The sequence below is a fragment of the Trachinotus anak genome, unplaced genomic scaffold, assembly GCF_046630095.1.
Source record: "Trachinotus anak isolate AG129_WGS33_773 ecotype Australia unplaced genomic scaffold, CSIRO_AGI_Tana_v1 ptg000019l, whole genome shotgun sequence".
NCBI classification, from domain to species: Eukaryota; Metazoa; Chordata; class Actinopteri; order Carangiformes; family Carangidae; genus Trachinotus; species Trachinotus anak.
In genome coordinates, this window is record NW_027273870.1 from 11,893,223 (window position 1) to 11,917,802 (window position 24,580).

General features: G+C 37.9%; 1 long non-coding RNA gene across 4 annotated transcripts; it reads right to left on the reverse strand.

Moving 5' to 3' along the window:
- Positions 1 to 8,887: 8,887 nt before the first annotated feature.
- LOC139636596 (uncharacterized) lies at positions 8,888 to 16,225 on the reverse strand. Of its 4 annotated transcripts, none has more exons than XR_011694434.1 (4): positions 15,946 to 16,225; positions 15,446 to 15,539; positions 14,907 to 14,998; positions 8,888 to 12,604 (listed from the first exon to the last, which is right to left on the reverse strand). It is a non-coding gene; the product is annotated as an uncharacterized lncRNA (long non-coding RNA). The 4 variants fall into 4 exon arrangements; XR_011694433.1 differs by lacking the exon at positions 15,946 to 16,225 and having other exon boundaries at positions 8,888 to 12,020; positions 12,128 to 12,604; positions 15,446 to 15,923; XR_011694432.1 differs by lacking the exon at positions 15,446 to 15,539 and having other exon boundaries at positions 15,946 to 16,178.
- Between the last annotated feature and the right edge of the window lie 8,355 nt (positions 16,226 to 24,580).

Consider the following 24,580-nt stretch of genomic DNA (forward strand, 5'->3'; position numbering starts at 1 on the left):
ACAGGTATGTTGCTTTTACCCTTTCCAACAGACGGTTCCATTGTCAGTGTGCTTCTGTGTATGCACATGAGTGTGTGGGCATGAGTGAGTGAGAGAGAGAGAGAGAGAGAGAGAGAGAGAGAGAGAGAGAGAAGTATGGAGCGGTTAAGTTGCCCACAGCTCTATAGTGAAATAAAGGTTTATCCATTAGAAATAATAAAATACTTTCAGTTCATTATGAAACTGTGGCAGGACTAAGTGGACTGTGGCAGAGGACATCAGTAGAGAAAGCAGTCCTTCAGTGTGGCCAGGACGCTTCTGCGTTCATACTGCTAAAAGAATGTGGTCACATGTGGCCCAGAACACCCCCGAATGCAGTCTGAGTCATTGGATCTCAAATGTATTGGGTGTATTCACACCTGTAATAGGAGCTGTACATTTGTGATCAGATCACTCAGGATGGATGTTAATACCAAGTCCGAACACTGCCTTTGTCTATGGAACAAAGAAACATGTAGTCTCATCCACCATTTTAAATATATTGTGGCCCAACACACTGGTGAATAATTTTATGTGTCATCATAGTATCCTGTGACATAATATTGTGTGCTATACAAAATAAGATTGTAATACTCTTTGGTGCAAACTAGATCAGACTCATGAAGGTTGGGACAATTAGTCTCATTAGTATAGGCTATTGTAATGCCTAGGTCAAAATACTTGTAGATATTTTCATGGATGATGTAATGTGTAAATGATGAATTCTATGTTTTAAATGTAAAATAAAATATGTTAATAGGTACAGTCCTTTATTATGTAAATTGTGTCTCAATCCTGACATTGCATTCTCACATAAGAAAAACAGCAATCAAAAATAGAAAAGAATAAATGTTAAACTAAGTTACAGTGTTAAGTGCATAAAATGAAAAAAATAAAAATAGAAAATTAAAAGAATAAAATAAAATATAAAATATAAATAAGAAATGTATGTATTTGCTGTAACCAAAATGTATTATTAGTAATTGAGATATTGCAGTCGAAAATACATTGAACATATGATGAAAGGGCAGCTGTTCAGATTTTTTTCATGGTGTTGGTCCAGTCAGCAACCACTTTCTGGAAAATCACTTTCTGGAACACAGAAAGTGATGATGAGGCTACTCCAACACCAGTGCAGTTTCAGTATAAGCTGAGGCCATGTGTGCAGCAGAGCACATGGGACAGCTACACTCCTCTGTACCTCTTCAAGTTCTTCTTTTCAGAGGATGCCTTGGAAACCCTGTGCCAGAACACCAACAAGCAAGCTGTCAGGAGGTGCAAAGTACAGAAGGAGGGGTGTTGAAGTTTTGAAGAATTCTACATGGCAGTGATCAAGCTGGATAACATAATTGACATCTGGCAAAAAAACAGCATCTTTTCCTTCCTTTTCTGAGGACAGAGCATGACAGACTGTTCCAGGTCAAAACCCTCAAGTACTAAGTTATTTGCAAGTTACAACTGGATGGACACATTTATCATATTTATTTAAATTGTATGCTTGTGTTTGAACACAGCATTGTCAATAAAGGGGGATGGAGGCATGGATGCTCAAATCACATGAAACATCTGAATGATTCACCTGTGTGTATTCGCCATGTTTACAATGTTCAGAGTTCAAAAGTCTTGGACAAAGATGTCTATAATGTGATGGTTTTTTTTTTCAGTGGCTCAGCACCTCTGAATTCCTTTTCCGAAAAGTGTACATTTACAGTTGATTTAGACAAAAAATAGATCAATGGCATTCATACTGTTCTCAGATTATTGGTGCAGAGTTTATGCTTAATATAAGCATATGTATCACCTTGGGATTCATATTTTTTTTCTGACAGGCCTCAGACTCTAGAGGGTTAAATAGCTGGCAAGATAGCAAATTTGTACTCCTGATCAGTGTTTTTACAACCACTGAATTATGGCAGCTGAGAAATGTATTAAAAATAAATCAGATGATGCTATAGCCTTATGTATAGCCTATGTCCCTTCCAATAAAACCTATTGCATGAGGCACAGTCAGTTGGAGACTTTTCCTCGAAACACCTGAACCAAAAAGTGCACTATGAAATATCAAAGCTGCAGTCTCCCAGCCTTGCAGTTCACCTCAGTTATGTTAAATTTGGCATCTGATTTTGATTTACTTTAGTCCTTTGATCCAATTTAGAATTCAAATTTTGCTAATTTGGTTTTTGTTCATTTTAGTTTTTATACAAGAAATACTAAGGACATTCTAGTCTATTTTTCCTCTGCATTGTCAGTTTTTGTGCCTTCTAAGCATTTTGAGGCCTCAACTGTCACTGTCATCTGTTTTATGTACAGTTACCAAGAATACAGGTATTGATCTTGTCTATCAGGAGATTCCAGTGAACTACCAGCATTGTGTTGTGCACAGGTAGGGGCAATTTGGTTACTGGCGTGTAATATTAATGATTATCAGGGATAATCAGCCAATATATATATATATATATATATATATATATATATATATATATATATATATATATATATATGTGTGTGTGTGTGTGTGTGTGTGTGTGTGTGTGTGTGTGTTCACTACAAGTAGTAACCTTGGGGCACCACCCTGTCACCAGGGACCAATGACCAAATTGATGGCTCAAAATACAGTCTCAGAAGGTTAATTGAAGGGTAAATTCGAGCACTGACTGTCCTGAATCCAGCTGTTATCACCAATATATTCATATCACATATATATATATATATACATATATATATATATATGTATATATATATATAATAATCACCGACAATGACGAGTTAAATAACAGGATTTATTAATAAGAGTAATAATTATTCAAAATAACATTACTTGATATTAAACCGATTATAATTCAACCATAACTAAAACAAACATTGGTTACTAACTAGATGATTACAGGCAAAACACATATGTAACAACCGTGTGTGTGTGTGTGTGTGTGTGTGAGAGAGAGAGAGAGAGAGAAGATGGTGACAAAGTCACGTGAGTGACGTGTCAGTACAAGCCAAGATGGCGGCAGCGTGATGCAAGTGAGGTCGTCGCTAGAGCCAAGCTGGCGGCTGGTTGCAGAGTATGAATGGCGTGAACAATGAGAACAAAGGGAGGGGCCCTTGAGCTTTACGTGTTATGACGCGATCACACTCTGGGGCATCCTGAATGCGACTGAGATGTAGATCAGGTGCGTGATTGGGAGAAAAGAGGGAGAATAAAGGTGAAGAGAGGAAAGAGTCCACAAGAGATCGTCACCACAGTTAATGATCACCACAATATCACTACACAATAACGGAGCCAGCGAACCGGAGTTCGTCTGGTCGGATATTGGTCCTTTAACTAGTGATGTATGGCTTATTAAGCTGATCACAGTGAACGATCTAAAACAACAAGATATGCAGCACTTATAAGTCAAATTTCAAAATACAACACACTACACTAATTGTGTCTCTACCCAGACATAAACCTCTTACTTTGCGTTGTTCCGATCCTTCGGAGTTAGAAAAAGAAAGTCCGCTCTGATTCTCCACAACTCGGTCCTTGGCTGGGTGCTCAGCGGTTCGCGTCTCGCTCTCCTGGTGATGAAGATGTGATGAGTTCCTCGGCGGCAGCGGGAAGATCACAGATGAGAGATGGTGAACTTTGTCTTGTCCTTAACAAAGTCGGTGTGCACATCCTCACGGAACGTGAAATCAGCTGATTGCACAGCGATCTACGTCGTATCCGAAAAAGGAAAAAACGAAAAAGGAAACAAACAAAGCAGTCTATGCACTCGGCCCGCGTGTTGAAGACTGTGACCTGGGCTTTAAGAAGTTGTGGAAAAAGGTCAAATGTTTGCAGATTCCTCCCTTTCAGCAGCCGAGTCGCAGAAGAGCTTGGAGTAGCTCTCTACTGTAACTGGTGCACAGGAATAAGCAACGGCGAAGGGTGATGTCACTGTGATTTTGCTGAGAGTGCCTGGCCTCGGCCAATGCCGATGCTGAGTCTACATTCAAACTCTGATTCGCACCTAGGTGTGAATCGTTGTGGGGGTCGTGGCTCCGTTGTTCAAACGATCGACCAGCTCTGGCTCAGGCTAATGGTGGGACATGTAGGCCTCTCCATTGTTCTTTTCAGGATTCATGGCTTGAGACTCAGGCTTTTGGAGGGACATGTAGGCCTCTCCATTGTTCTTTTCAGAACCCATGGCTTGAGATCCCAACAACTGTCATAACTTCAGTAGTGCTTAACAGTGTGATACATAAACACATAGTGCATTGTCATATTAATCATGTAGGCTATAAAGCATACAACCTTGTTTCCAATAAAGTTGGGACACTGTGTAAAATGTAAATAAAAACATAATGTAATGATTTGCAAATCATGTGAACCTATATTTTAAATTAAATTGAAAGAACAAAGACAACATATCCAATGTTGAAAAGCTGAAATTAAAGTGTTTTATGAAAAATATATGCTTAATTAGAATTTGATGCCAACAACATGTTTCAAAAAAGTTGGGAAAGTGGCAACAAAAGACTGGAAAAGTTGTGTAATACAAAAGAAATGACTGGTTCAATGCCTCACAACTAATTAGGTTAACTGGCAACAGGTCAGTAAAATGAAAGGATATAAAAAGAGGTTCCCAGAGAGGCAGAGTCTCTGTGCAGTGAAAATGGGGAGAGGTTCACCACTCTGTGAAAGACTGCGTGGGCAAATAGTGCAACAGTTTAAGAATAATGTTCCTCAACTTAAAACCTAAAATGGCCTGCCGGCAGTCCAGACCTGTCACCAGCTGAAAACATTTGGCGCATCATAAAATGAAAAATACAACAAAAGAGACCCCGAACTGTCAAGCAGTTGAACATGGTATAACGAGTTCGGTGATTCCACTCACACTGTGTAGTCTGCTCGGACATGGGTAACACCTACAACTGCTGTTTAACATCAAACATTACTCCATGGATGACTGAAAAAGCTGCATGTGTCACTGATACTCTGTCTCGCATTCAGCATTACATGTCCACAGCCTTTGTCTTTATTCTGATAGCCACACTGAGAGAGAGACAGGAAAGCACAGAGAGAGGGGATGACATGCAGCAAAAGGCCACAGGATGAATTTGAACCCACATCACCCGCATGAAGTTAAAACAAAGCCTTACTGCGCTCTACGTGGTCAGTCACTGCAACATCATACTCTAATCCATATGTTTAGAAGGCAACCATTGAGACTGAAATGTATTTTTCTCACGGCACAACAAGCTTGTCAGTTTATTGCTCATTAGTAAACTTATCCAGTCCCCTTGTAGACTATAACTGGTTTTTTGTTTTTGACAAAAAGAAATTGCTGAAGTGTAAGTTCTGTCACAAAACCATGTTGTTATGTATTCTTGGGCATTTTTAAGTATATAAGTATTTCCATATAACAAATATGGAAATTCTGAAGCTTGCTCAGTGGGTATACAGCATATACCTGCATATCATGTAGACTACACTCCACTGCGGTGCAGCTGATCATTCACTCTCTAGATCTCTAAAATACCATTCATTGTTTGGGTTTAGCCAAACAATGAATGGTATGCAGTAGTGATATTGTAAAGGATGATTTAGATGGTTGGCTGCAAACACTAATTCTGGAATTTATTTATTCCTCTCAATAGTGATTGTGATTGAAAGCCAACTGAAAATAAAATTTAATCCACATCCACAGCATCTGTTAAAGTTGCATTAGTGCATTCTTTCAAAGTCCAAGGTTTCTGTTGCTTCTTGTCTAATTCAGAGTTGATTATATGCCCAGATGAGTCTATTCCATAAATCTGTTTCTTCCACAAACTGGTAACATCAGATTTACTGACAAATGGAATGTTACTGATACAAGATGCTTCCTATTAACAGGTCAAGCAGCTAGATCAGTTTTTGAACAAGAAACTATAGCTAAGCTACAGTGTGTGATTTTACAGATGCATGCAGGTCAATGAAAAATAAAGCATTAAAACTGTTACTAGTTCATTTGTTCATCCATTCATTGATGAAAATCAGATTTTGTCAGAGTTGTCATTTTCAGTGGTTTCCTTTGTATTTATTACTTTTTAAGTTTCATTGTTTGTTTAATGGCCTGCAAACTCTGGTCTAATCAATTAATGAATTTTTATAGTGCCCATGACCCCTATAGTGTTCATTATTGTTTTGCTATATAGCTCAATTATCTGCATTTGCAGTGGTTTGGCTGTATTTATGTATATTTGTGTAATTTTATGATGACTTATATAATATTTATTTATTTTGTTGCATCTTGTTGCCTTTCATATATACCCCTTTTTGTTGTTTTTTGGAATTAAGACTTTTGTGGGGGTGCTATGCCACAACAAATGGGCACAGTTTGGGTCCCTTTTGTACAACCTGAACTTAGCATGGTGGCACCCATGTCCCCTATTGGACATTTCCCACCAGCCTGGGACCAGTTTGGCCTGAAGCCACATGACCACAGGCCCAATCCACCTCTGAAGAAGTCCCATATGCAGTTATAAATGTGTTCACAAATCATTATTTTTTTTTTGTTTGTTTCATACCTCTTATTTAAATGTCGCCTGTGATGTGTTTTATTATGACCCTGATGAAGGCCACAAGCTGAAACGCAGTGGTCAAATAAAGTTAGTTGTTTACCGAAGTTACCTTATTTTGTTTCTAACTCTGTTCCAATTAATATTATTTCTAGCTGGAGCAGGCAACTGATCAGTATTAGAACAAATTACCTGCCCATGCACTACTTGTCCACCACATAACAGCAAAGAGGCTAAATTAGCAACTAGTTTATATGGTGAATGGAGGCAGAGTGGGACTCTTAATTTTACTGGAAAATTATGAGTTCCAGCATCTACAGAAATATTACAACTTGCCCCTTGAAAATGCATCCTATGCTTTGCACTTATATCATTGTTCAGTGCCAGTGTGCACATCTTTTGCTGTGTTTTCCCTGCCCCCTCCTCCTAGCCCTGTCTAATCCACATCACTGGGCTGAGTCAGTTTTGAGGCTGCAAAAGAATGGGAACAACACATATAAATGTTAAAAACATTATATAGTTTAATTATTTGCAGTAGCTAACTGTTAATAACCCACAAAGCAAAATAGCCAGCCAATACGAGCATAGGGCTGCCCAAAAACTAGTAACTAGCCATACTAGCCAAATTTAATATCACCTGAGTGACCACCAAGCTACAATGTCCCTGCTTAACATTCCACCAGCCGTGGGCTTTCCTGGATGAGAATATATGCGATATTTTTTGAATATTTCTCTACATTCTCTACTTGTATTTTTTTTCTTTTTTCTTTTAGCTTCTTGCTTTCTCTGCACCTCCTTTCTCTTTTGCTGCTGTCCATGCTTACAAACCAATGTGAACAGTGAACACACACGTTCCCTAGATAATACCAACACATCTCTGATAGCTCCGTACTAGCCCAAAGGACAGTTCATAGTTGTTATTGGGTCATTAGCTTATTATTATCATTACAATTCAAGGCACACCAGAGTTGTATCACTGGAGGGGTCACTCATTTATGCCCCTAGTGCAAAAGTAGCCTTGGTTGTAGCTCATGCACTGGGAAAGTCATTACCACTACTACTACTGACAATGGAGACAGTTAAAGAGCCACATAAATTTCTCAAAAGTTGCTGAAGACTAAATCAGAGCTAAAACAAAAGTTAATAATGGACTTGCATTTGCCCAGAAGCACACCTTCAAATAAACAGTTAAACACTTTATAAGGTGATAATTTATCACCTTATAAAGTGTTTTAAGCTTGTTTTGCTGATCACAAGTACCCAAAAAATAAATTAATGCAGGCTTAAATTCCCACATTACCAAAATCAAACAATATCAGTAAGATTCCATTTCTAACATTGAGCATAGACATTCTGTGACAAATAGCCTTCTCCCTGGGATAAATGTCAAGGTTTGCTATCAGCAAAATCTGTATTGCAAGGTCCAGCTGCTACAAAGGATAGTTGAAGAGATTGTTGAAGACAATAATTGCATGAGACACAATAATTTAAGGCTTGAACATGAAAAAAATATAGCAAATGAAGCCAAATTGATGTTTACTTCTCATTCTTTCAATGGTACACAAGCTTTTCAGTGGCAGATATCAATCACTCACTCACCTGTGGTATAATGGCTGCCATTATGTGAATAGAAGTCTCCTGAGCTGTTTCTTGTTAGTTAGGACATGAAAGCCAGTGGCAGAATCTACTGATTTACATGAACTCATTCTGAAAAACAAAATCCATATTTTCTCTTTAAAACACTTTGCTGCCTTGTCAGCACATTGCCATTGCTCCGAGTCAACAACTCGTGATTTTTCTTTATGTCCTTTATTTTTACAGTAACCTGAACCATAACTACTTCAGGTGCTTAGCAACAATCAGTAAAGTATGGAAAAACCTGTAAATTTAATGTGAAATAAGAAAAAAAAAAAAACATTCTTCCAATTGCTAATACAGAAGAACTGGCCACACATTACATTTAGAGAATTTGACCAATTAAGCAGATCTGTCAGTAGAATATGTCATAGGAGGCATTTATCTTGGTTCATCATCATAATTAGACAGTTTAATTTGATTGTGGCATGTCCCCAAGTTATGGATACCAGTTTTAAGACATGGTGCAACTGAAATTTCTATTAATAATTCATCAAATACTTTCAAGGAAGCCAAGGCAAATATTGTGGCCAGTAGTAATAAAATTGATATTAGTGCATTGATCTTGACACAGCATCAGCCTAATGTGATGAATAAAGAGGATGTATCCCCAAGTTCACCTCCTGAACCATCACCACTCAAAATTAATGTTTCTTCAGAAAACAACTGAGCAGCAGAAACAGAAATAACTACAAAAAATCTTCAAAATATAATATACCTTTCATTTTAGTCTGTGGTATTTATTTTCACTTGTTTCTAGGCCAAACAGCATGCAGCTTCTTACTTTGACAATAATTGTATTGACATTTCTCAATGTAGTGTACAATAAAGTGATTTAAAAGCAGTCCTAGAAGCATGTTTTGTGCTTTCACCTGACTGGTGGAAACAAGAAAATACAGCAAGCCATTTTTAAGGGAGAAGCTGGGAAAGCATGGCCTTTGGGCACATACAGAAGCTGAAAAATAATGAAATTATTTTCGCTGCTGATTTCCCAGATTCAGCTCAAATCACAATGACATGTATAATAGATTCAAGAACCCTATAATCAAAAAAATAATTTGTTGACTTTTCTTGTCAATGTTTAAGAGTGGTTATTCTATTATTGTATTGTTATTCAAGATAAATTAATTACTCTATGATAACTGATCAGAATGGCATAGTGGCACAGTAATTATTTGTATTGCGTGTAATGTTCAGTGCTAGAGTGGGTGACATCACAGCTAGAGTGGGAGGGGGAGTAAAACTGACCCCAAAAAATCCAAACAACTCATCTTCATGGCCACACCTTTCACTTTACAAACACCATAACTAGACAAAATGGTAGAGAAATTTGTCCTCTTTCACACAGTGTGTCTCCCAAAGCACAGAGATTTACACACATCTCAACAATTTTCATTGCACATTGTAGATTTTTGTACAATTTTGTGTTGTTTTTACACTTTACTTTCGCATATCAGGTATTTTTCAACCATTTCAGGCAATTTAACCTCTGTATCTTCCTACTATACACAGCTGGAGGAAACTGATGATTAACAGCCTCTTTGATCTCTTTGATGTTTACAAACACAACCAGACTCTGCCTCTGTCTCTCTCTGTCTCTCACACACACACACACACACAGATTCAAATATAAACACTGTATTTATCAGTTTCCAGGTATTGTCCTTCCTTTTCAAGTTTGGGAGTAAATAATTTGTCTTACTGCTGTTTCAACAACATGTTTGAGTTCTCTGACTGTTCTCAGGTCAAACTGTACGGTATTTACACTGTTCACAGGCAGTCCTTCATACTGTTCTCAGGTCAGATTGTCCTGTATTTATCCTCCTTACACACAGGCCTTCATACTGTTCTTAGTTCAGATTGTACTGTATTTAGACTCCTTACACACAGCCCAGATAGGCCTGTGAATATTCTCATTTGTCCAGGTCATAGTATCTCAAAGGAGTTTTAAATCGAAAGCAACTGGACTTGGTTAGTTGTCTAGGAAGACGTTTCACCTCTCATCCAAGAGGCTTCATCAGTTCTTTCTCGCACCTGACCAGGCTGGGACTGGTCCAACTATCTGGTGTGGAGACCCAGGTATTTTTAACCTATGGGAGGGGCTTTCACAAGGCTGATGATGTCACTGGTTCCCTTTGTGCTCCATGTGCCAACGACAGTCGTTAGAGTGACTGTCTTGGTGGAGAGTTGGTTTCGACTTCGTTAGAGCCCTATTTTGTTTTAACGACAGTCACTTGTGAACAGTTGTTTTTCGTAGAGGTTAAATTGTTGAATCTCCTAGGAAGGGATGAAAGGGCAGCATTGCAAATTGGAGATAGGTGGTGTCTGAGGCCTCCTCCCCTGTTGAGGGATGGTTTCTCTATTTTCACATAGATGGCTTCTTTCACTCCTCTTTCAAATCACCTGTCCTCTCTGTCCAGGATGTGAACCTTGCTGTCCTCAAAGAAGTGGGCTTTCTCCTTAAGATGTAAGTGGACAGCAGAGTCCAAGCCTGAGAAGTTAGCTCTCCTGTGTTGGGTCATGTGTTTATGCATTGGTTGTTTTGTTTCTCCAATGTAGAGGTCTTTGCATTCCTCATTGCATTGGACTGCATATACCAGGTTGCTTTTTCGGGTGTGTGGTGTTCTGTCCTTGGGGTGTACCAGTCTCTGTCTGAGTGTGTTGCTGGGTTTGAAATACACAGGGATACGGTGTTTGTTGAAGATCCTCCTGAGTTTTTCTGATATCCCAGACACATATGGGATGACTATGTTAATAAATAACCAAGTCCAGTTGCTTTCGATTTAAAACTCCTTTGAGCCCTACAGATAGTTCCCAGTTAAAATTGTACTGTATATTCAAAATTTCAAAACTCAACGTTTCTTTCTACTTTAACTGTTGAGAAATTCAAACTTTAAGCTCTTTTGGGATTTTGCTCCAACAATTCAACTTTCTCCTTCAACAATTCAACTTTTTTTTTAACTACTTCATGCTATTCTACCTTCAGCTAAGACTTTCTGCTTTTAATATTCTGCTACTGAAATTCAAACCTTTAGCTCTTGCATGATTTAGCTTCAACAATTCAACTTTTTCAACTATTTCATGTATTTCAGCCTCCAGCTAACAATTTTTGCTTTAAACTTTAGCTATTGCTTTTTTCTACTTCAGCATTGCTTCAACAACTGCTCACCTTCTTTAGTACTGTTCCAGCAATCTCATTCAGCTCTCAGCATTCACACAGCATTTTCCGCAGGAAATGCAATTTCATAAAATCTTAAGAATGCCAAGATCCAGTAAAAAGAATACATGTATAAGAAATGCTATGTGTGCCAATAAAACTATACAAGAGTATTTTGAAAAGGCTGTGTAAAAAGAATTAACGAAAATTAGATCCTGCAAGATATTTAGGACCAACAATATGACAATATGATACTTGAGAATTTAAAATTCTGATTCCAATATAATGTCTGATATCCTTTTATTTTCCAAGATTTTACATAATATTTGTTATCTGTAGTTATGAACCCTACTCAAGATATTTTGTGATTTAGTTTAAAAATAAATTGTTCTTATATATTAAACAGTACTTTGAGCAAAGGTACAACAAAATATATTAAAGACTTTGATAAATAATTAAAAGAAGAGTTGCAGGGTGCCCTCTGGTGGACAAACTACACAACACATTTAATCAATAGCTTGTGAGAAAAATACACCTTGTCCAAGTCTGCCATGATATTCCTTATTTTTTGTCCAGCAGCTCCTCCCTTCCTTTTAAAAATGTGAATCAGATGGGGTGAGTGGTGATCTAGCTGCTGCATAAACTTGGATCTCAGTGGGAGAGTGGTGATGCAAGCATACTCTGTTTCCACCTACAAAGATGTAAATGTGGCAATATTAAAATACAGTTGAACAAATGTTATGTTGTCCGCACAATATAGATGAATGATCATTTTTGTAGTAGGACTGAAGAGTATACCGTTAACTTAGAAAGTCTCTTTTGCACGTTGAATTTGAATCTCTATATCATAGACAAACTGTGGCACGGGAAAGACATCTGGCCATGGCTCACATCTAAGGGATGATGATGGTGACGACTCAGATGATGAGAGAATGTCAGTGTCCACAGATGAAATGGAAATGGTCTCAGTAAGGGTGGATTCCCATGGAGAGAGACAAGAGCTGCTTGTAGATGAGGCAGATGGGAGGTAAATCACTTTGATTGTAGCCTTGTTTTGAATGCTTGAGGTGGATGTCAGGTTCATATACTCATTAAATCATTGTCCAAGTATTGTAGTCTAAAGTCTCCTGACACCTCACACTGTATTTTTATCTCATTTTAAAGTTCCTCAACAGTTCCAGGTATTCCCAAGGGCAGTGATATTTTTGAAGAGTCATTCTCCTCTAGGATGACACGAAGCACTGCTGAGGTAGCCATGTTGGTCAGTGGATTATTCTGAAGAAGAAAAAACAAAGAAAATTGTTTAAACACAGTTATAAGTAATAAGATTATGTCAGTATGAATATAACTAACACTAAAAACATAGATTACATTTTTAAAGAGTATTCCTCAAACTGTGTACCAAAAATGTAATTTTATTCTTCAATCTGCTGTATTGTTTATATGACACTTGACTATGTGGAATGCCAAAGTGAACATTAAGTCCTTTTTTGTCTACATGTTGTATAGCAACCCAGTTAAACTGCAAACTGATTTGAACTGTCAGCTTTGTGTCAATTAACAACACCTCTTATGATGGGCAGATAACCTAGTGCCTAGCCTACATTACCTAAATATCCGGATCACCACCAAAATCTAATCAATTGTTCCTTCGACCATTTCCAACCTCCCCTGAAAATTTCATCAAAATCCATTCATAACTTTTTGACATGATGTAAACAAACGAACAAAGGAACGGACAAAGGAATGAATGCCAATTAAATAAAACCTTAGCCGAGACAATTACCAGATGTGTATGTATCTTTTAAGGATGACCATTCGGAGGGTTAATTGTCAGTAAGTTCCCTTAACTCAGCCAACAAAATCTCTCTTGCTGAAGATGACTGGAGGTCAAATGCTCTGTAGTGCTCCCTGTACCATGAAAATAATTTTCTGCACATGGAGACACTTTGCAAGTGCGACTGTTGCAAGATTTGGGTATTTCCCCTCTCAGGTGAAGTGCTATGTCCTCTTTCATGACATCTACTGGAATTGTTGAGACATGTGTCACATTAAAGGTTGATCTCTCATTACTTCTTGTGTACATGTGATATCCAATCATCAGCTGGTGCTTATTCGCCAAGGACAGTGTTATGTTTTCAAATGTGCATGTGACTCCAACGACTGTCGTTATATAACACAATAGGGCTCTAACGAAGTCGAAACCAACTCTCCACCAAGACAGTCACTCTAACGACTGTCGTTGGCACATGGAGCACAAAGGGAACCAGTGACATCATCAGCCTTGTGAAAGCCCCTCCCAGAGGTTAAAAATACCTGGGTCTCCACACCAGATAGATGGACCAGTCCCAGCCTGGTCAGGTGTGAGAAAGAACTGATGAAGCCTCTTGGATGAGAGGTGAAACGTCTTCCTAGACAAATAACCAAGTCCAGTTGCTTTCGATTTAAAACTCCTTTGAGATATCTGTTGTTTTCTTTTTTTGAACAAGCTGGCTGAGCACATTGTTTTGATTAAGCAGATGGTGTAACAACTTTAGACATAGAACATGCTGAAAACTTCTTCCAGCTTTTGCATCAAGTACATACTGAACTGGATCAAAAATATTGAAACGACCTTTAATAACCGCTTAAAAGCAGTACTTAATGGCCCATCCTTCCCTAAAGCCTTTGACAGAGGATTAGCTTAGCAAAGTGCACTGCCTAACTCTTTGATGAGCAATTGGTCAACTTGCAAGTTATGACTGTTGAGGAAATCAGTAATAACGCTGTTAGATCCAAGTACCAGGGATGAACCAATCAAATACTGCAACTCATTTAGCACAGTTTTCCATCTTTAGTAAAGCAAAAGCTCATTTCTGTTCTAACTTTAGTAAGTCATCTGGTTTTGTGCCCAGTGTATCATCTTCACATTCATCATCATCAGAAAGTAACTCAGCACTCTCTGTCAAACATGTATCTCCTATTGTTTCGTGTTGTATAACTTCCCTGTCACTTTTTACAATTCCAGCTTTCAAATCGTTCAGTGTAAATGTCCTGTGCTTTCTGTTCCCGTAACTTTGATATGTTCCATAAATATTTGTTTGAAAGGAACAATTATTGAACACACAACAGATGGTTTCAAGTCTTTTTAGATGGCTGTGAACATGAGTAAAAAAATCTCAATGAGGCAATGTCACTACATGAACAATGAAGACAGCTAAATGCTGTGTTATCTAGTGACTTCTGCGATGTCCGATCAAAATGTGATCGACACATGTGACTTCGAAGTGCATTCCAAGTGTTGAATGTGCATGGGCGGTTTGAATATGTGCATGGATACAGATGTCTGCGGCCAAAGTGGCCATGTTTTAATCTGTAGTGCTTCAATAACTGAGATTTGGTAGTTTCTTCTGCAACACACTCTTTACATTTCCACATTCATGAATTATGAAATTAAACACAAAATACAAAATTACTAATACACCTACAGTACATTCGTTGCTACTTTGAAAATATCTCACGCTAGTGTAATCTTTAAACTCTTACAATTCATTTCAATGTTAAATATCACTAGTTGTGAAACGGACATTGTACTTACCACATAGGAGCCATAAATAAGTGCAGACCACCCAGTCTTCCAGTTCTGAAATTTTTTTTCAGTTATGTCCTGTAATGACACATCAACCGGACCTGTGGTTATAAAAAACATTATTATTAGTCAAAATATATTCGACACTTTCAGTTTTACAGTAGTGGGTTAGGGTTAGGTTAAAACATTAAAAATATAGATCAATAAATATATGCCAAACTCAGGTTTTGGCACAGACGGGGCTCCAGTATTTTTTGCACACTGGTGTAAAATCAACAGTATGTTTCAACTGAATACTCTCTGTTCTAGCTCAGCTAAAAACACAAGAAAATACACAAAACACAGCGCATTACTTTGTTGTTCACCACTGTGCCTGCTTGGAACTGATAACAACATTATCTTAACATCAGCTGTCTCTCTGCTCCACTTTACTTGTCGAGGAGCGCACTGCTGACTAATTAAACCCAAAGGGACTTGTTGCTTTAATTTGGTGTCCATCTCAGCTGATAACGTAGAAATGTAGGTCATAGTTATTTTAATTTACATACTACTAGTATTAGTGTAACCCCTTATGTTCTGGCTCACTCCAGCAGGATGACGAGACTGGCTTTGATCAGGTTCACAGCGTTTAATTGTCATCCTCTGTGTAAACAGATAAACAACACAAGTGTGGTTGGCGTTTGTCCTCACACACACACAGCTCCTGCCCCATAACATGGAAGTCCAAGCAGCAAAAGGGAAAGGCGTGATTAAGACAGTCAATGTGATTGTATAGTTTTTACACAAAGTTTACACGAACAAGTTTATACATGAATTATTATTATTTTTTAACATGACATGAAATCATGAAATATTTTCCTCACAGCATCAACTTTTTTTAGCCATGGACCTGTTTTTAAGTATTTTTTTTTTTTTTATCTCAAGCACAATATAACAAAGAATTAATATAAACAATGAAATACAAAATTATATGCAAAGTCTCTCACCAATAAATAAAATAATAAATAAAATGATAAACAAAAAAGTTTCTTTTTAATATAAAACATACCTGTGTAAACAGATAAACAACACAAGCGTGGTTGGCGTTTGTCCTCTCACACACACACAGCTCCTGCCCCTATGCACCAGAAGAGACACACAACATGCACAATGAAGCCATGTCAGTTGCGCAGTACGTTGTCGCTATTGCGCGGTACTAGCGAACAAGTTAGCAACCCCGCTCGGTCTACACACAGAATTAACTGTCCAATACCAACTTACTAACGGTTTCAAAACATTTCAACAATGTTTATATCACTCAACATATACTTTGTTTTCAGTTAAATCTGTGCATTGCAGATTAAAATATAAAAGTAACAGAGCACTACATACCATAACATGGAAGTCCAAGCAGCAAAAGGAACGAGCGGCTGGCTTCCGGTAACTAAACCAATCACGTCCGTCAAAATAAAATATCTTTCCAAAATAAAATAAAACGGAGCCTTGCATAAATAAATATACCATCCATCAATCAACATCCATCAATGTTATAATAAAATAAGAACAAAATTAAAGGAACACTCTGTGAATTCTGACGAACTTCAAACAAACAAAACAACCTTGTTACATTTGCACATCAAAATGTAAAACTTGACACTTCCTGTCACCACTATGTAGCGCTATGAGTATGACCAAATATGAGCATATAGATGTGTTCAGGCCGGGACTATCAAACATAGTAAGTTTGAGGCTTATTGGACAATGCATGCCAGAGCAAGAGCGAGTTGATTTTTCATGGCAAAACATCTAAATTCACCACGCCACCACGGGTGGGTCCTCTGATGAAAACTCACAAAGCTTCACAATTTAACATCACAAAGGCTTGAAGATGAGACACACCAAAAAAGAGGTAGATCCGATCAATCTTCTAGGAGGACTTTGTCCTCAAACTGATGATTCATTTCGGTTAAAAATAATAATGATAAGAAGAAGAAAAATCAGCGAGGTCATAAGAGGGTCCTCGCACCCTTGGTGCTCAGGCCCTCATAAAACTTCAAAATAAAATAATGTAAATGTCTACACACCCCAGTAACTCGCTACAAATAAAAACTGTGGATAAGGCAGTAGTGCGGGAAACACTTCATTGTTTACAATGTCAATACACCTGTTTTGGCAAAGCTTACTGTTAGTGAGCTTTGCCAAAAATAGTCAAGACTGCTCTTCAGTACAGCTGCTACTAAAATTACCAACCAAAGTTTCTTTTATTCTGACTTACCTCACCACAGAAGGTTAAGCTGTGGGCGTTGTGATAATTAGGTAGCTTGCGCACTATACACATGCTCATATTTCTGCTAGTATTACTGACACAAATATCGACAATATCACTTTGTACCTATGTTTTGACCAACATCAGAGACATAGTAAGAAAATCAAACTTACTCATGTCATTATTTGGATGTTTCTCAATTTTGACCATCTGATACCCTGGCGCCCACCACGCTTGTGTCGTGCTTGATGAAGTAAGCTTCTGAACATGTGCTGGGGCTAACCTATGGGACATCTCTTAATTTGCTGCCATACTTGTGCGATTCATTAAGCACTGTTACGTTGTGTCAAACCAAGTGGCTTTTATGTGTTTAGCTTTGGCTATGTTCTTTACAGGCTGAAGTGGACTACATTTAAAAAGCTAACACAAAAATATTGATTAAATTGTATAAGAGACTTTATTTAACTGTACAACTCACTTAGCTCACTTTCTTGAGTGTTAATTGCCTACTTTATTCAAAATGGAGACACAACACCCTTTCTGGGAGGTTATTATGATGTCAGTGATTAGTTATTTCCATTTCATGTGCCCTGAACCATCACAGATATTCAGACCCTCACTGCACTGCTTCATTTTACTGTCCTCCCTTAGCCCCCTCTGATCACCTCATGTTTTACTGTATCCCATATAAACTACTTCTGGCTATTATTCACAGCCTTTTTTTGTTCCTGCAGAGAGGATTCTGCCACACTGTGTGAAAAGGTCTGATAATTTGACATGAAGGGCTCGACTAGACTGCTTTCTCTGCATGGAAAGAGCAAACTGGTCTGGAGGTAGTATTTGTATGTTTTGTTTCCTCAATATTGTGGGCAGTCTTTTGCAGTGTCAGTACTTATGAGTGAACAGTTTAAAATAAGCTGGTCCAAGCACTTACAGCCATTAAGATGCAGCCTCCTCACTGTCAGTTTTATTCATCCCACCAACATTTACAGCTTCATTACTAATGTAATGGAAACTGTATCTTCTACATTGGCATTTACACCCAACATTACAACCTTTGTATGTAGTAATACTGACTACAGCAGTAGTGCCTCCCGCAAACACATGGGGCTGTAAGGTTGTGAATTATACTTGATTTAATTAAATTGATCCCGGGATTGATTCAGTGAGCACAAAGGAAATAAGATTCCTATCATGACATGGCCTGCTGCACTTTTTCATTGTAAGATTTGCATGGTCCTGTCATTTTCTTTTGTCACTGCCTGGTGTGTGAATGGAAAAATAATAGCTACTATTTTTTTGTCATTAAACAATGAGTGGTAATAAGAGAAATGTGCTGAATTCAAGCTTTTAGTGGAGATAGTTGATTCCGCTGAAAAGTGAGGATGTGGAGAAATGTGAAAACCTTTAAACCTTTTTTTTTTTGCTTGCAGTTGCAGTTTACTATTCTCCCTAAAAAAAAGTCCACTTGTGATTAGTCATAGGCTCCACACAACAAACAGAATTAATTATTGTTGACTGTAAATGATGAATACCAATTGTGTGATATACAGTCTACATTCTAAAAGTGGCAGTTGATATTTTCCATACCGTCCTACACCTGTTTCCCACCTTTTCCTAAAATAATTTCCCTACTGATTGTCTAGTTGGGGAGCTCAGCTGATGAGCTGGAATCATGATCTGACCTTTGTCTCATCTGAGTAGATGAATTAGAGACTAGGGCAATCTCAGTGACCCTCATTTCCCCTGGTGGTGTCTCAAACAGCACAGCTGATGCTCAGGTATGTGGAGGATAATGTGATTCAAGTTCATCACAAACACTATTGCTATGCAGACAATGGAGCAGGAAAATGTGGCCATTTTTTGCCATGTAGGATGCCAGAGCTGTCCTCCTCCCGTTAGCAACATTTGTTAAATTCAGATTGAATCAGCAGTGTTGTGCTCACACAGGCGATTCAGGAAAATAGGCTGTGGTCCAGCATCCCACAGTGCAGGCAGTCTATACAGCCAGTCTTGTATTTTACTCAAAACCCTTAAAGGTTATGTGACTCTTCAAATTAATGGCAAATCTGTTACATAGTATGGCAACTATTGGAGTGACACTGCCTTCATAAGAGTGAAACCGATATTTCCAGCCTCTTGATATATTGTAAAACAAACAGAGCAGCAAGAGAACAACTATAAGAACTTAATCCCTGGAACTGAACCTCCTGCTGCTACTGTTCCAGCTGCTATTGCTGCCACTGTAGTATATGCTTTCTTCCTCCATCCAAAATAATAAGAAGTCCCTGCATAATGTACATTTTGAGCTCTTTCATCATTCAGAGTACTAAGAGATTTATTTCTTCAAACCATGGTGGATCCAGTTACTGCCACTGTCTAAATTTGAATTCCTCTGTTTTGTGGCACTATGCTAATATGGCCCCCAGTTGTCCACTGGTTACCTCAGTCCATTAGTGGCAATTGCACTGTTTGTTTAACTAGTGACAAAAACTTGGAACCAGCCTGTGAAAACAGTAATTTTCCCTTTTACCATTCCAGCACTTTATCAACCCAGAGCTGGCTGTGCTGCGAAACCTCACCATAAAACATCTGCAGAAGAAACAATGCAATTATAGAAGCCATCTGGTACAATAATGAAGAACAATACATATGATGAACACTAACACAAACAGATGGCAAAGTGTTGGATTGCTGTTCAACAAGCACATAATAGGAGGGAACCTTAAGTCCAATTATCAATGGCAGCAATCTGCTGCAATCTCTTTTGCAGAGGAGGAAGCAGCAAGGTGGGGTTGCTGGAGCCATTGAAGCCATCACGGCTCAATTCTTTCATGTGAATTGAAGCACTTACTGGCACCATCCAGGTAGACATAAAGGGCTGATCAAATGTTTGGACTATTTAAATGAGCTGTCAGCGTGGTGGATTTTAAACTTGGAGTTTACCTTCATTTGAATCAACTCCATTAGCAAAAAGCAAAATTAGCCATTAAATAATCCTACTGACCTTTGGAAGAGAGGTTTTTTTGTTTGTTTTTTGTTTTTTTGTCGTTTTAGAAATACGACTTTAAGCAACTGCAGTAACAAAGTTTGATGTTACTTTGCAGCTCTGTATAAACTCCCTGTAGTGACTGACCATCCAGAAAAGAGGATGGGGAGATGGATTAGAGTATGCTTTAAGACTTATTTCCCTTTGCATTAAGAACATATAATCTCCCTGAAAACCTAATCAGGAAATGTTGACATGTAATTGCATTTGCCAAAATTAACTAATCTCAGTTCAGCTTCTTTTCACTTTGCTCATCCAGAGGCCTTCAGATCTGCCAACAATGAGACTTTCACAGGAATGCATCCAAGAAAATATACCCATATTTGTCTGGAATTAAAGGGAATGCATTTGGCATGAACCCCTTTTGACAACATGGTTTAGTGAGGTGCTCTTATTCACGGTATGCAGGCAGGGGGCAGAAAACCACCTATCAACTGAAAGCTTATAAGGAGATCAACATGAAGAGCTTAACAGAATCACTGTTTCACACAGATTGTATTTGCGGTTAGTTGATTACATATTGTGACAGTTTGTGCTGTACAAAAAAGTAACAGCACAAACTGTTATCAAACTTTGGTGGACAAATTTTAGGTGATGAATGTGAACACTGTGGCGGATTTACCAGGTATTAAGATAGAACACTCTGCAGAGGCTCATACAAGACATATCCATGACACACGGCAACGTTGTACAATGCACAATATGTCACAAAGAATGCTCGAACCTTCTGAGGCTGTATTGTTATGTTCCACCCGACTCATCCCAACGTCCAACTGGATTTTCAGCAGACTCTGCTTGTGTGTAACAGGCAGAGTGTATCCACTGTGTGTTCCCGCCTATGTTGGCATTGATTAGTCTCTTGACGATGCACCCTTATAGTAGGGTTGTGAACGATAAACCGATGCGACCGGATATTCGGTTCAACAAGTGAGAGATACGGCTGCATCGGTAGCAGCCTCCTCAATTGATACGAATTATCAATGAATTCCTAGATGAATCGGTTATAGAGTCATGGATCGGGTATCGCGAGACTTTGAATCGGTTGGCGGTATTACACACGCGCCAGGTCTCTAAAACAACGCGAGAGCTGAGGGTGCCCACGAAACGCCGTAGCTGCCTAGCTGGTATTAGCATGAGTGATAAACAAGGGACGACCATGGATGTATTATAAAACCTGGATACGGCGCCGCCGCTCAGCCTTGCAGCCAATTTTTTCCAGTGGCCACTCGTGGTATTGCAGCAAAAAATCCCCCTGCGGCCCAAAAAGCATTTTTCCCATAGACGGCAATAGTAAAAGAGAGGCCTGTAAAACTTTTAGCAGGACACCTCCAGCTGTGCACACAGCCAAATATCAATCTTTCTAATGTAAATTTTTAAGGCATGGGGTTTTAGTCTGTGTAAAAGTTTTTCAAAGATCAGAAAAAGCCCAGAAAAGTCTTTTTTCTCTGAGTGACGTCACCACTTATTGTGTACGTGCACTCTATCCACGGTCCCACTGTGTCTCGGGAACGAGCATGGTTGCTAGGTTACTGCTAGTGTCGTCAGGATGAGAACAAGTTAGTGTGAAAAGTGAATAAACGGCACAAAGGCGAGTTTTCTTCTACACACATCAAGGTACATTCATTTTGTGTTTTTTTTTTACCGCATTTATTCGTCACTTCTTACACTTTTTTCAGGAATGTAATCAATATATTCGCCGCATAAGTGGATTCACTAAGACGCCGATATGATTTTTCATAACTTCCTCCATAACAGTTTTCTTCAGGTATTTTAATTTAAGTCATTTAGCTTCTATGTGATAGTTTCTGTGATGTGTGAGCCAGCAGTGTCTCATCCTGACTGCAGTTCACCAGCCTGTCATCCACTCACAACAACCGCCTTATTATTTTATAGATTAATGACCTTCACTGTGTCAGCGGGTTCAAACTATAACTGCCTGTCAATGCCTGTAACCCGGTTATCGTTCTTACACTGTATGGAATCGATTTGTATCGAATCGGTCTGTAATAAAAGGATATCGTTTTTGAATCGAATCATAACCTGTGTATCTAGATGCATATCGAATCGTTTATCACAGAGAGATGTGCAACCCTACCTTATAGTAACAGGAAAATATTGCTTAAGACCAGGTTTTTGCTGGTCAATCGCACAATCAAGCTGCCTCAAGATAGCAATGCGCCGACTATGCGCCTGACCACACCTAACTTTAAGATAAGCGCAAGGGTATTTACTATTTAAACAATGTGGCACTGGAAGGGAAAATGACTAGTGCTCCAATCTGAAACCAGCAAAGACACTTGTGTAGGTCTTTGTGCATGTGGTCAGGTAGGCCCCAGGAAGTGAAACATTTTCATCATCCCGAGAAGAAAACCTTTCTGTTAACTCAGAGCAGCAGAATTCGCTATTAGGTCAGGATATCTGGTCCGAGCCCTGGATTTTATGAATGGTGGATTGTTTTTCTCTGAAACTGCAGGAATAAGCACCTGTTTTTGGGTAAGACAGCTCACAGTGTTACTGTGTATTCACAGTCGTTGAATATTGCTGACATTTGACAATAACGTGTTTAGTTTCAGTTTGGGACTCAGTGATATCTGATAGAGGAGCAGACTGATGGCTTCGGATGGAAAATGTTTTACATTGTTATGCTTCTAATTTTCCAGAAAAAAAAAAAATTAAACATGTGTGCAGAGTCCTGTCAAGATCCTGTACAGCTGATCAATGATACTGATTAAATCCTGCAATGCCACAGTTTATCAGCTCTGCCTGGCATATGTTGTGTATCAAGTGTCTACATTACGAGGAAAGAGTAGGATTTTCACACGTCAATGTTATTTTTACTGTTATTTTTGATAACTAGAATGAATGTACCACTGCTTTTGTGCAGCAGGCACAAGATATAGGATGCTAACGTTTTCATGTCAATGTTAATTGGTGTTTTTGGACACATTTCTCTCTACCTGTGGAGCTAACTTGATAATATGTACACACTGTAAAAAAATAAAAATAAATAACTAAAAAAAAACGGCTATATTCCGGCAGCTGGGGCACCAAAAAAATCCTGTAAAATAATGGGAAATAACAATCTCAGAAAATTACAGTATTTTTCCACAACTTTAATTTTACATGAGATTTTGTTGTGTTTTTGCCTTTTTAATGTTTAATAAAGAATATTTTAAAATTTCAGAAAGGTACTGTTATTAATTGGTTTTATAGCATAATTTTGCATATTTCTTTTTATATTAATTGATATTTGATGTAATACAAGGAAATTCCACACAAGAAAACATTTGATTGATCTTTTAAAAAAGTGTCAAAAACAGTTTTAAACCTAGTTATCGGGTTTAAAATTGCAACAATCTACTGTCAATATAAATTGAGTTTCTACATGTAACTGTACATACTGTAGATTTCTTGTATATTTAACAGACCATTAATGTTAATAAAGTATGCCCACCTATAAAATGGTTGGGTTATTCTTTTAAAAAAAAAACATTCCAAGAACTGTTTCAAGAAAGTTCTGATTCTAATTACAATAAAATTATTTTAAATTTAGATCATGTCAAGTTTAACAGGAGTTTTTTCATGTTACTTTACATACATTTCTGGTATATTTAATAGATCTTTAATGTTCGAAAAAGTATGTCCACTTGTAAAATGAATGGATTTACATATAAAAATGTTATTAGAACAATAATTATGATTATAATTGCGATAATATACTGGCAATTTTAGATCATATCAAGTATAATTACAATGTTTATAGGTATTTTTGCATGAAATCACATGTATTTACTGGATATCAAATTTAAAAAAGGATCTATACTCATTGCATATAATCTAATATTTAAATATAAGGTTTACTTTTTAAAAAGAATGTCATAACAGTGCTGTAATACAGATAACCAACAAATCATATTTACAATATTCTCCTGCTAATTTGAGAATATGTTAAGTATTGTGGTTGAATGACATACTTTTCAATGAGAATTAACTGTACAAGAACAATCAGTGCACACTTCCTGTTCTCTATATTTATTTTAATCTTTTCACCAACAGGCCCGAGCAGAAAACAGTTCCGCAGATCTCCAACAATCAGTCACTTGTGGGCAGACAAAATGTGTTTCAATCAAGGTACAGTTTACAGCAGGTGCAGCTAAGGTTCATAGTGAACTACACTGAACAATTGCCCATCACGAAAAAAATAAAAAATTCAAAAATCAAGCAATAAAATCAAAAAGTCTGCCTTGTTCTACACAACAACTCAGAACACTTGTCACCTGTTGACAGACAAATTAAAAGAAGTAATACAATACAATAAAGTAATTTAAAAAAAACCTCCAGCAATTAAATAAAGGGTACCCCAAACTTACAATCACATTAAACAGGGCA